Source organism: Chiloscyllium plagiosum, chromosome 18 (genome assembly GCF_004010195.1).
Source record: "Chiloscyllium plagiosum isolate BGI_BamShark_2017 chromosome 18, ASM401019v2, whole genome shotgun sequence".
Classification (NCBI taxonomy): Eukaryota; Metazoa; Chordata; class Chondrichthyes; order Orectolobiformes; family Hemiscylliidae; genus Chiloscyllium; species Chiloscyllium plagiosum.
In genome coordinates this window covers 36544928-36558742 of record NC_057727.1, presented here as the reverse complement: position 1 = coordinate 36558742, position 13815 = coordinate 36544928, and the positions used below count along the sequence as shown (strand labels likewise).

At 41.7% G+C, this 13815-nt stretch overlaps 1 protein-coding gene across 1 annotated transcript in view; it reads right to left on the bottom strand.

The window, feature by feature from the left end:
* Positions 1 to 13815, bottom strand: part of LOC122559046 (receptor-type tyrosine-protein phosphatase gamma-like) — a 644852-nt gene that overhangs the window by 375400 nt on the left and 255637 nt on the right. The gene's annotated exons all lie outside the window — the stretch shown is intronic.

The window sequence follows — 13815 nt, the reverse complement described above, 5'->3', positions numbered from 1 at the left end:
TAATTTTAGATCACCTAGGTAAGGGTGGTGGATAGATGGATGTTTATAATTACATAAATCACAAGCTTCATACAACAGAGGATGATAGGGTATCCTGCTAAACGGTTGAAAGCCCTAGTTCATCCAACCCTGCTGGAATTCTGCATCACAATGTTATTTTAATTTTACATTGTTTTAATAACCGTCCCTTTTTAGATCTTCTGGCTGTGGTTTCGCTGGAAAGGGGTTAATGTCATACGTCGACGAGCGACAAGAAAACTCGAAATGGACACTCCATTTAACGCATTGCTCTGTAGCAATAACATGCTTACACATGCTGCTACGGTTATAACATGAAGGAAATTAAGCATAACTGTAGCATTATCTGAAGACTACGATACACTTTAATTTTAATTCTACTAACACTAACCTCTCATGCCTACTTTAAGGAGCACTGTGTCACAAGTGGCCTAGAGCAGAAGGCACTGTAATGGGGGGAACCTCAGTGGGTCAATGGACTTTGTTTCTTCTGGAAAACTTTGTAAATATTGAAACATGATGTGAGAGCTTCCATTCCTTCAAGACAAAATTATATAAGGGGGATGAAGTGGTGAAAGATGGCCAAAGGTGTTTTAAGAGGGGACAGAGACTTAAAAAAAATTGTTTAGACTAATTCCCTTTGTGTTTCCTATATTAGAAATCACTTTCTAAATACTACAGGTTTCAGTTACTGGCGAAATAAGATGATGCTTGAAAAGATTTTTAAAAGTCATTTTATTGGTTTATTTGTTCCTCCCTATTACCTGTATGGCGATGATTACTTGCTGAGGTTGATTCCTCGGTTTAATTACTCATTTGTTTTCTTGATTATTTTCGGCCATTGACAGGGACCCCAAACTGAAGTTTTTTTGAAATGAGAACATCTGAAAGTGATATGCAGTAAATCCTCTGTATCCACAAAATCACCAATTGCAAATTCGCCTAACTCACCAAAAAATAAATAACAACACAAATCAAAATCTGCGGTAAAAATTGTATATCTGCAATTTTTAACTTGTTTTTAACCTACTTTTAAACGAGCTCCGCATTCACAAATGTTAAAGTTCCCAGGAATGGAACTCTTACAGATATAGAGGAATGGCTATACACTTTTAATTCCTTGTGAATTGTATGCCTTTTCAAGTATGATGCTTTTCAGTTATGATGGATACAATATATTAGGTATCTACTGTAAGACTTACTTATATAGATAACAATTTTCAGATTTTTTTCTAAACCTAAGTCAAGTGACAAGGATCACAAAGACAAATCATCTGATTATCACAGCGTGCAAGCAGACTAAAAAGCAATAAAGAGCAATGAAGTTTTTCAGTTCAGATCCCAACCATAAGAGGAAAGTATCTTGGTTGAATGACCACTTGTAATTCTATTGCTTTTTCCATTTATATCATCAAATCACCCAGTAAGGATTGCAGAAATCTTACCTGGCAAAGTCAAAGCTTCTAAATTGTACAAATATAATGATGCTCAGTGATGAATTTTCCATTTGTACAGAATTCCTTGATTTTTGAATTCTTTGTAACTGAAAATTAACTTTCAATGTTGTACCTACCCAAAATGTTAGATGACTACCCATCAGCTTTATGTACATTAATCCACAAGGAAATATCAACTAATGATTATTTGTTCTGGAGGGCAGAATTTTATATGCAGAAGATATGGGTATGTCAGTTGGACCAGCAGTATCAGCTGGACAAGCACTGCACATTTGCCAGACCTCATACAAGAGGCTTTGACAGTCAGGCCTCTGAGATATTATAAATTTTAGAACTTTAATAACTTCTTTGATTCTTTCAATCCAAGATAAACTGCTACACATGGAAAGAAACAGCAATAACATGAACTGGAATAAATTGGCAAAGACAAGACAAACTCATAAAGAGTTTGAAAGCAATTAGCCTTATTTGAGAAATTAAGGAGTCGAGATCATGTAAACAAAACTGCTTTGGTATCTGCTTGATAACCTGGCTACTTTATTGCTACAAGGATAATTGATTGCCTGCAGAAGAATTTAAAGAATTAACTGCAAGAAAGCTGCCTCTTCAAACAGACAGGTAATGCTTAATGTAATAAGGAACAAAGAAGCTACTTCTGATAAAGAAGACAAGCTGCAGAGTTGTAATGTTTTGGATGGAAGGACACAAAAAATCATTAATATATCATATCATAGATCTGAAGGATGAAAATCTGCACGAGAATTGAACTCTGGATACTTCCAGAGACAGACACTATTGGTGGAATCATAGCTAAATTTCACCATTAATCAGGTAATAGCCAAGTCGAGTTGTGAGGCTCAACTTGCTTAATTAAGGGGTCTTATTTTAGTTGCCAGATGCAATAAAGTTTAAATCATTATTTCAGAACTTGATTGTCTGTGAGATTTCTCAATAAGTAGCCAAATTACAGGTAACTTGTGGTGATTTACCCAAAACACCTGACTCTTGGGGAAAGGCTGGTGAGTAGGAAGCTGCTGATGAGGCTCTGGAAATAACAGTTGTTGATTGTTCAATAGGAGGTGTGGAGAAATCTGGGAGGATCTGCATCCGAGCAAGGACAAGGGACAAGACCACCCAGATCTTAAGCTCACTCTGACTCACTCCTCTGATAAGACGCTTCTCCACATTGAGAGACTGGTGACTTTCATGAAGACTCTGATCCAGCAGCCTGACCAGGGTTTATTGGTATATGTGAAAACCCACTCAGTCTCAATGACCTCGCAGACGGTTTAATACAAGAGATGGACAAGGTAAATGGAAGTTCTCTGAGGTCAATGTTGTGGAGGAGCCGGTGTTGGACTGGGTGGACAAAATTAAAAATGACACAACGCCAGGTTATAGTCCAACAGGCTTATTTAAAATTACAAGCTTTCAGAATGCAGGATCATAGGACACAGAATTTATAGTAAAATACCAAAGTGTCATATAAGTGGAATGATGTATTGAACAAACCTAGATTGCTGTTAAGTCTTTAATCACTTAGAACAGGGATGTAGGTTATATTTGATTAATATGTAAATCCCAGAACTTGTAACAAGTCACCATCCCGAGACAACTTAAGGTTTTATCAGTATATAAAAAAAGTGACATCTCAGCTCAGACAATGCATTAAAGTTGTGAGGTTAGAGTCTGTCTGTATCCCAACCTTGAGTCAGACTGATTCTATTTCCAAAGTAGGAACTTACAAAATGTCACACAGACTGACTACCTACAGATTGTGTGCTTTTGAACAAAATAGAATGTATCTGCAAATACAAATCTGCAAATGTAAATTCACCCCATAGACTTATATGTGTGTGCGTATGTGTGCGTGTCTGTGCACACGAGTGCATGAGGGAGAGAGTGTATGTTTATGTGTGGTTGTGTGTGTGAGAGAGAGGGAGGGTGCATGCATGTGAGAGAGTGTGTGTGCATGTGAGAGAGTATGTGTGTGTTTGACAGAGTACATGCCTGTGAGAGGGTGTGTACATGAGTGTGTGTGTCTGTGTCTGAGAGAGCATGTGTATAAGAGAGGGTCTGTGTGAATGTGTTTGTGTGTTCATGTGTAAGAGTGTGTATGTTTATGTGTGTATAGTGTAGTGGAGTCACCTGTAGTGTGACATAAACCCAAGATCCTGGTTGAGGCCATCCTCATGGGTATCAAACTCTGCTCGGCAACTCTGTGTTGTTATGTATCCCAAAGTCTTGTGTGTATAGTGTAGTGGAGTCACCTGTAGTGTGACATAAACCCAAGATCCTGGTTAAGGCCATCCTATGGGTATCAAACTCTGCTCGGCAACTCTGTGTTGTTATGTATCCCAAAGTCTGGCATGGAGGATGGTCACCTGAAGATTGGAGGCCAAACGTCCTTGACCGCTGAAGTGTTGCCCTACTGGGAGGGAATATCTCTGTCTGATGATTTTTGCATGGTCTACGGTGTCTATATTCCCCTTAGGGAAGCAGAAAGAGCCAAATGTCACATGAGCAGCAGCTGGCTTTATATCGAGATGGTTCACAAGGTGGTCCTCACGGTAAAAGCATTTCTTCTACCTTTTTTCCTCATAATGCCATGAAAACAGTCAAGTAGATTGTCTCATTCCATCAGTCCAGGAGGAAAAACATCAACAGAAAACTCTGAGACAGACAGAACTCCAGTGTTTTGCTGTAGCAGGCAGAGATGCATAGCAACTTCCACACTCAAACTGGTACTGAAAGTTAAACTAAAATCCTCGTTCTGTGGGAACTTGACTCCACTCATTTTGGCTGCTTTAAAAAAAACCTCACAAGCTGTTTACTTCATTGGCTTGGAAGAGACTGCTTGGCATGTCTATCTAACCTCTTTTCATTAAAAAAGGGCAAAATACACAACAGTTTGTCCTCATTGCACAGGGGATTTTCAGGTTGGGTCTGGCACAAGAGCGGCGCTTGATCTGCAGCAGAGACCTCAGGTAGGGTTGGGTGTTGTGCAGTGTGGAAGTTGATGATGCTGTCAGGTCAGGGTCTGGGGCAAGTGTTGTTGGTGGCGTGTGAGATAAGTATGGGGTTAGTTTAATATGGGTGTGCCTAATTTATGTTTGTCCAACTTAAGAATGTTAGTATTTAGATTAGATTAGATTAGATTGCTTACAGTGTGGAAACAGGCCCTTCGGCCCAACAAGCACACACCGACCCTCCAAAGAGCAACCCACCCAGACCCATTCCCCTACATTTACCCCTTCACCTAACACTACGGGCAATTTAGCATGGCCAATTCACCTAACCTGCACATTTTATGAAACGTCATACTAACAAATTAGATCTCATACAGTTGTGTCATTTTAAAGATCCATCAAATGGATGACTGTTTTACTTTGTCCTGCATTGTATTCCAACTTGCATACAAATTGACTTATGGACTCAGTAATCAAACCTGTTTGCCACTTGGGGACTGCCTGTAGTTACTCAGGGGTTAAGCTATATATTTAACAGTCAAGCTATTCCACAGTAATTTTCTTACTTAATTTCCTCTGAAGTTTACAAAGTCTCTTATTTAAATGGAGACTTGCTAAGGGTTCCCATATTAGAGAAATTTCTCAGGGGAAGATTCAATTTCCTGGGCAATTTCCTTCAAGTGTGCTATGATGGGGGGTGCTTTAGGGTCCTCATGTGAACTCCCACCTATGCTGGAACAATGACTGTCTAGTCATTGGAAAATCAGACCAATGTCTTTTCTTTGAGAAACCCTGACGATGCTCCTCTCTGAGGCTTTCTGACGTTGATCCTCCAGCATAGTGAGAAAGCAGGTTAGTGCTGCTCTTGGTTAGCTGTCCTCCACCCGATGGATATCCTTCCCTCGTCCTCATTTGGGGAACTGCACAGTAGGGAGGTAATAACATGGCCCCTGTGCCTTCTTTCCATGAGGTCACCGTATGGTCCCTCCTTGGTTGATGCCTTTCTTTCCAGCCTGACTTTGAAAGCTAAACCTCAATCTCAACCCCAGGTGCTCTCAGCCTAACTTACCTCATCTCTCTTGCAATATCAGGTGCATGTTTTAACTCCTCACTTTACAAATTTGCTGATGAACCTGATGTGCTTTTAATAACCATGTGATATTCTTGCCCCCCCCCTTATCTCCCTGCTAAGTCCACTGTTAAATGGCATGAGTTCTGAAAAGTAGTGCCAAATTGACAATTTGATAGTGACAACAATCTGATAATTGGTCTACTCCAGAAGGCAGCTGGGTTTCTGACTTTCTCCCCTGCTTACCTTCTGTAAATTTGTAATTGAGCATAATAACATCGGGCTTCATTGAATGGTATCACACATAATTTTATGACAGATTAGGAGGGGTAATGACCACTTTCCAACAATAAAATTCTGCACCTTGAGGTTTTTTGAGAAAATCAGTTTAAAGTGTCCTAATCTATGAAGACCTGAATCAAACATGTGCCACAATGCATCAACGTTTTTAACAAAGAAAACACAGCAAAATAAACTTTACTACAAATTAAATCACTGACTACAGGAAATGAAAACAGTCCAGAATTCTACAAGATTTAATGACATTATACTGTTGGAAAACAAGAATATTGGTTATTCCAGACGAGATATTTAGCACCCACACATTAACCATGAGGACAGATATTGGAATTAATTGTTTTCTGGTGTACAGCTGTTCCAGAGTTTGTCATAATGGATCAAGAATATTGAGTGATTTAAAGCATGTGACTTAATTGAAGTTATTTGAGAATTTAATAGCCTAAGTACCTCAAACTACATATAAAAGATTGAAATATCAATGTTTTGTGCATGATCAAGCTTCTCTTGAAACATATTGGGCCGAAGGGCCTGTTTCCACACTGTAAGTAGTCTAGAATCTATAATATACAGGTCTTCAGTTAACCATTCAGTGTCTGCATGATAGGATTGTTAAGATACTTACAACATCAAGCCTGAATGCTTAGGAAAGCACTGTTACATGTCAACGTAACAGGAAGGTTTGGTTAAAAAAAATAGTCCAGGACATATGGACATTTTATTAGTGTTTCACTAAAGCTGTTTTGATTATCATCTCCAGTTTCTGATAATGGTTTGCTCATAGTTATTGTAGGCTTTTCCTGGAATATGTCTTTAATTTATCCAAATTCCCATGATTTGAAAATCTGGAATTTAGCCAGGTTTAAGATTGGGGTTGTAGGCAGCTGACTGACACAAAAAGATAGTGAGTTGGCAATGTTAGCAGTGATCCCACATTTAGAAAGCAGCACTTAAACTCCCCGAGTGAATCAGAAGAGTGAGGTGGTAAGCTGTCTTAATTCGTCCAGAAAGGATGTGTTTACAGTGAGATATCAGTCTGGTTGTCAAATCAGGCATCTTGCTGTGAAACTAAACCCTCAGTGCTAAACAGCATTACAATTGACTTCTCCAAGAAGATTTGACACATCAGATAGATTGAACAGGCTTCTCAAATCAAATCGTCCTGCCAGTACTGATATTCTACTCCATCTTTCACAATTTAATCTGCTCAGATTGAAGAAACCCTGTAAGCAATTTCCACTACCCTAGATTCACTATTCAATACCTATTGGAGGCAACAGAAAGCAGACCTACCAGTCAATGTGTCACTGTTAAGTGTTTAACCATGACTTGGAGGATAAATATGCCAAGTATGTCCACATCACTGTGGTCGCTACTCCGACAACAATGTTTATTGGTGATGTGAAATCCTGGCTTTTCCAAACAATGTACCAAGGACAGAGCATGTCTTCTTGCTCCTATTATCCAATAGCAAGTGCACTGCTGGTTCTGAGTATTGAGTCAAATGTCACTGATCCCAGTCTGCAGATATCCTTTGCTAACATGCAAATGAGAGGACTTTTGAATCTGACCGTTAGATGAGCAGAAGAATGTCATCAAAATAAACAAAAAACCTTAGCTGACTACATTTCCCTGCATGCAGAATAGGAAACAAGCATTACTACTAAAGTCAATATCAGTTTATGAGAATTAGGGAATAAAAAGTCGATGGTACAGAAATCTGTTTTCGAATGTACTCCTCTAAATTAATTATGTCAGAAATCACACGACACCAGGTTATAGTCCAATAGTTTATTTGAAATCACAAGCTTTTGAAGAGTAGCTTCAAAAGAGAGAAGCACACAGACCACAGAATTTATGGGCAGAGAGATCAAGGGCAGACAGATCAAAAGATCGTACCAGTGGTGTGAGTGAAGTGTCGAATAATAAGTCTTTGCAGGTGACCAAGAGCGTTAGACGATGTGAGTAAAGTGTCAATAGCTGAATAACAAGCGAAGGGATGACCTATAATCCGATTAAATGAGGCAGAGAGATAATTACTAAAAGAAATGTGGTGCTGGAGACAAACCAAATGACTGGAATAACATGGAACAAATACAGAAGCCGCTGAGAAGGCCCAGCAAGTCCGGCAGCATCTGTGAAGAAAAACCAGTGGAAGGGTGAAAGATTTGTAGCTCAGGTTTTCAGTTTGTTCGCTGAGCTGGTGGGTTTTGTTTTCAGACATTTAATTACCATGCTAGTTAATATCATTAGTAGGCCCCCGGTGAAGCATTGATGTTCTGTCCCGCTTGCTCTACAGGCGCTGTGAGGCAGCAGTGCTAACCACTGGGCCACCGTGCCGCCCACCATGCTAGTTAATATCATTAGTAGGCCCCCGGTGAAGCATTGATGTTCTGTCCCGCTTGCTATTTATGTGCCCTGGTTTGTTATGCTGGGTGATATCATTTCTGGTTCTGTTTCTGAGAGGTTGGTAAATGGGATCCAAATCTATGGTGGGTCTCGATTGGGTTGGGATATCTGATTGGCATGAACAAGTTGGACCGAAGGGTCTGTTTCCATGCTGTACATCTCTATGACTCTTTATGTTTGCTTATGGAATTCTGGTTTGAATGCCAGACGTCTAGGTATTGCCATACGTGTCGTTGTTTGGCCTGTCCCAGGATGGATGCATTGTCGCAGTCGAACTGGTGTCCCTCTTCGTATGTCTGTATGGATACCAGTGATAGTTGGTCATGTCTTTTAGTGGTTATCTGGTGCTCATGTATCCTTTGATGAGTTTCCTGCCCGTTTGTCCAATGTAATGTTTATTGCAATCCTTGCAGGGCATTTTGTATATTCCATTCGTTCTGCTGGCTGTGGGCATGGGATCCTTTAGATTCATCAGTAGCTGTTTTAGTGCGGTAGTAGGTTTATGGGCTACTATGTTTAGAAATTCTCAATCACATACGACTGAACACACATTCAGCAACAGATAGGTTACTTTACCAGTTCTATTTAAACGGATCACTAACTACGTAGAGGTCAGTTCAGGCTGATTGTTTTTGATTGTTGCTACAATTTAATGACTGTTTGTTACTTTTAACAGTTGCAAAGGTCTATTTGAAATGCTGAGAGAGCTTTTAATGGACTTCAAGGTTCTTGCATGAAGCAGTTGCTCCCATACATGGTATATTTTGAGTCTTTCCATTAAAATAAAGCAATGCTCATAGAATAAACAGAGACTGCAGAGAGCAGGACAAGCTGATGGAAGGAAGATGCATATGGGGAAAAGGACTCTCAGTAGGAACATCTAGCTGCCTGGCGAAAGAGATATTCTCCAGGCTGTTTTGGTGAGGAACAATGCACAAGATGGCTGCAATTAAAAAAGAATGATCTCACTGAAACTTTACACGTGCTGCAACCAGAAGTGCAGTGAAGGTCCTATTACTGCCAATGGTTGTGAAGGTGATTGTGGTCATGAAATAGGAGCATTTGGAATTGAGGATATTAATAAGATCTTGTAGTTTGCTGTCCATTGTTGAATCTAAAGTTCTCTATTCAAAAAGAGCTAACTACATTTCATTCTTTCTGGCCAGAGACAAGCAACCAGAGCAATCACACAGCTTTGCCAATATTTCAGGCTTCTCCATGCTGCAAGATATCACTGGTTGGACATTCATCAATTTTGCCCCTTAAAGAAACTGAAACAATGCATTTGGTGCATGTTCATCAGCAGAGAGACACACAGTGAACAATGCCCAATATCCTGGCATAACTGGTGATATCTCCATTCTCTAGCAGTTCACTGTATCAGTTTCACTTGAGCTCCAACAACAATTACTGAGTGACAAGGGCTATTCATTGACAAGTTGGTTAATGACTCTGATATGTGACTCATGTGCAAATATGCTGTAGGGGCAGTATGCGTAAAATTAAAGCCACCTTACTATGACATCCGATCAGTGTACTGAAACAGTGCTTCTGCTTTCTGTACAAAACAAAGTGAGTATCAAACATGTCAGACAGCCTTGCCAACAGAAGGGCAGTTCTTGTCACCAACTATACAGTGAGCAGCTGTGGAAAAAGGACAAGAGCATGAAGAAGAGGTAAGAGTTGGAAGAAAAGGATAAAATAGAGAGTCAGAGGTAATCTGGACACTAGCTTTTTTTTCTGTTCAGGGCCTAATATGTCCCAGGCCTACTGTGTTTTGAACTTAAGATAATTAATATCATCAGAAAATAAGTGCAAGAGAAACTTAAGAGACTAAAACAAATCCACAGAACCAGATGGCCCATATCGTAGGGTTCTAAACAAAACTAGCGACAGAGATAGTGAGTGCATTAATTTACCAATATCTCCTAGCTGCTAGAATGGCCAGGGCAAATTGGAAGTCAGCATTACTAGTCAAGTAAGTAGGGAGAATACAAAGGGGAATCTACGGGCCAATTAGCCTGATATCAGGCTTTGGGAAGAAGCTATAATCTATTATTAAGAAAGTTATACCAATGCGCTTAGGAAATTATACTATAATGAAACAAAGTCCACATGATCTGAAGAAAGAAACATCTTACTTCACAAATTAATTAGAGTTTTAGGATGTAACTAATAGGGTAGATAAAGGGAAACCAGTAGATGTAGCACACTGGATTTCCAAGAGTACAGGAGGAATGAACACAAATGGGGCAGTTTCAAGTTGGCAGGCTTATCATAAGGATCAGTGTCATGGGCCTCAGCAATTTACAATCTACATCAATGATGTTGATGAAGAACCAGGCTGCAAAAACATAGATATGTTGGGTGAGTGAACAACATATGGCAAATGGAATATAACGTTAGCAGATGTAAGTAAATCAATCTGGGAGTGAAAGCAGAAAAGCAGAATTTTTTTCCGAAGTGTGAAACTTTCAAATGTTCATATTTGGAGAGACTTGGATGCAGGAACACAGATAGGTACAACAACCAATGAAGAAGCCAAATGACACATTTATGTATTGTAACCAGTGGGCACAGTGGTAGTTTGGCGCACTGACCTCTACACTGCTGAAGCCAGACGCCAACTCGAAGACACCTCCTCCTACCGCTCCCTCGACCATGACCCCACCCCCCATCACCAAACCATCATCTCCCAGACCATACACAACCTCATCACCTCAGGAGATCTTCCTTCCACAGCTTCTAACCTCGTAGTCCGGGAACCTCGCACCGCCTGATTCTACCTCCTTCCCAAGATCCACAAGCCTGACCACCCTGGCCGACCCATTGTCTCAGCCTGCTCCTGCCCCACCAAACTCATCTCCACCTACCTCGATACTGTCCTATCTCCCCTAGTCCAGGAATTCGTTCGAGACACCACCTACGCCCTCCATCTCCTCCAACACTTCTATTTCCCCGGCCCCAATGTCTCATCTTCTCACCATGGACATCCAATCCCTCTACACCTCAATCCGCCATGACCAGGGCCTCCAAGCCCTCCGTTTCTTCCTCTCCTGATGTCCCCAACAGTATCCTTCCACTGACACTCTCATTCGTTTGGCTGAACTGGTCATCACCCTTAACAATTTCTCCTTCAAATCCTCCCACTTCCTCCAGACAAAAGGGGTAGCCATGGCCACCCATATGGGCCCCAGCTATGTCTGTCTCTTTGTCAGCTATATAGAACAGTCCATCTTCCGTAGTTACACCGGCCACCACTCCCCACCTCTTTCTCCGCTACATTGATGACTGCATCGGCGCCACCTCGTGCTCCCACGAGGAGGTTGAGCAGTTCATCAACTTCACCAACACATTCCACCCCGACCTTAAATTCACCTGGACCATCTCTGACACCTCCCTCCCCTTCTTGGACCTCTCCACCTCCATTAATGACGACCGACTTGACACTGAGATTTTTTACAAACCGACCGACTCCCACAGCTACCTGGATTACACATCTTCCCAGCCTACGTCCTACAAAAATGCCATCCCGTATTCCCAATCCCTCTGCCTCCGCTGTATCTGCTCCCAGGAGGACCAGCTCCAACACAGAAAACACCAGATGGCCTCCTTTTTTAGAGATTGTAATTTCCCTTCTCTCGTGGTTGAAGATGCCCTCCAATGCATCTCATCCACATCCCGCACCTCCGCCCTTAAACTCCACCCCTTCAACTTTAAAAGGGACAGAACACCCCCCGGTCCTCACTTTCCCCCCACCCTTCGCATTAACCATATCATCTGCCGACATTTCCGCCACCAGAGATATATCCGGACCCCACCACCGAGGTATAATATCCCTCCCCACCCCTTTCCGCTAAGACCGTTCCCTCCGTGGCTAACTGGTCAGGTCCACCAAACGACCCTCCAGTCCTGGCACCCTCCCCTGCCACCGCAGGAATAGCAAAACCTGCGCCCACACCTCCTCCCTCACCACCATCCAAGGCCCCAAAGGAGCCTTCCACATCCATCAAAGTTTCACCTGCACATCCACCGATGTCCTTTATTGTATCAGTTGCTTCCGATGCGGTCTCCTCTACATTGGGGAGACTGGACGCCTCCTTCAGGGAACATCTCCGGGACACCCACACCAATCAACCCCACCGCCCCGTGGCCCAACATTTCAACTCCCCCTCCCACTCTGCTGAGGACATGCAGGTCCTGGATCTCCTCCACCGCCACTCCCTCACCACCCGATGCCTGGAGGAAGAATGACTCATCTTCCTCCTTGGAACACTTCAACCCCAGGGCATCAATGTGGACTTCACCAGTTTCCTCATTTCTCAACCCCCCACCTTACCCCAGTTCCAACCTTCCAGCTCTGCACTGTCCTCATGACCTGTCCTACCCGCCAATCTCCCTTCCCACCTATCCGCTCCACCCTCCCCTCTGACCTATCACCTCCATCCCCACCCCTATTCACCTATTGTACCCTTTGCTACCTTCTCCCCAGCTCCCGCCCCCCCATTTATCATTTATCTCTCCACCTTGGAGGCTTCCTGCCTCTATTCCTGATGAAGGGTTTTTGCCCGAAATGTTGATTTTCCTGCTCCTCGGATGCTGCCTGACCTGCTTTGCTTTTCCAGGACCACTCTGATCTAAACTCTTGTTTCCAGCATCTGCAATCCTCACTTTTGCTTATGTATTGTAACCAGTCCTTTAGCAAGGATGCATTCAACTCAGAAGAAGCCAATGGTTAAAAGCCAGAAAAAATGTTACTTCATAAAGATCTGTTTGTGTTGGACAATTTCCAGAAACTGGCAAAATGCTGCCTCTCAGCATTTCATAGGACTTTGAAAATCTGACACAAATACAATGAGTTGCCTTTTACAAGCTAATAGCTATGAGACAGCTAACTAACCAGCAAAAGATATGTATCTACAAACTGTAGAATTTAAATAATACCTAAAAAAGTAGAGTCACTGCGTTTGAATTTTGAAACCCATTCTTTGGAAATGTTAATCCCACTAGGAGAAAGTGAGGACTGCAGATGCTGGAGATCAGAGTCGAAGAGTGTGGTGCTGGAAAAGTATAGCCGGTCAGGCAGCATCCGAGCAGCAGGAGAGTTGACGTTTCGGACATAAACCCTTCTTCAGTATGTGTATGATACTGATTTAAAAGACCATGATGTGGAGTGAAGTTGGACTGGGATGGACAAGGTCAAAAATCAAATGACACCAGATTATTGTCCAACAGGTTTATTTGAAATTGCAAGATTTTAAAGTTCAGCTCCTTCCTCAGGCGTGGTATGAAAGAGAGGTCGAAGACACAGTATTTATGAGCAAGCAGTTAACAACTTTAAAACTAGCTGCCCTTGTTGAATCCTTTAATCAGTTAGGAAGTAGACTGTTGACTAAAGTGCAAAATCCAGATTTCTTTCAAGTCTTTTTCCCTCGATAATTAAAGTTTTATCTATGTACAAAGGTGACATCTCACGTCAGACAATACACTTTAGGTGTGAGGTCTCGTTTCGAATCTATGTTTTAAGCTGAGGTCAGGTTTTACTTTTCTTGCAGAAAAGAATCTTAAATGAAATAATTTGTGTGTGTGTGTATAA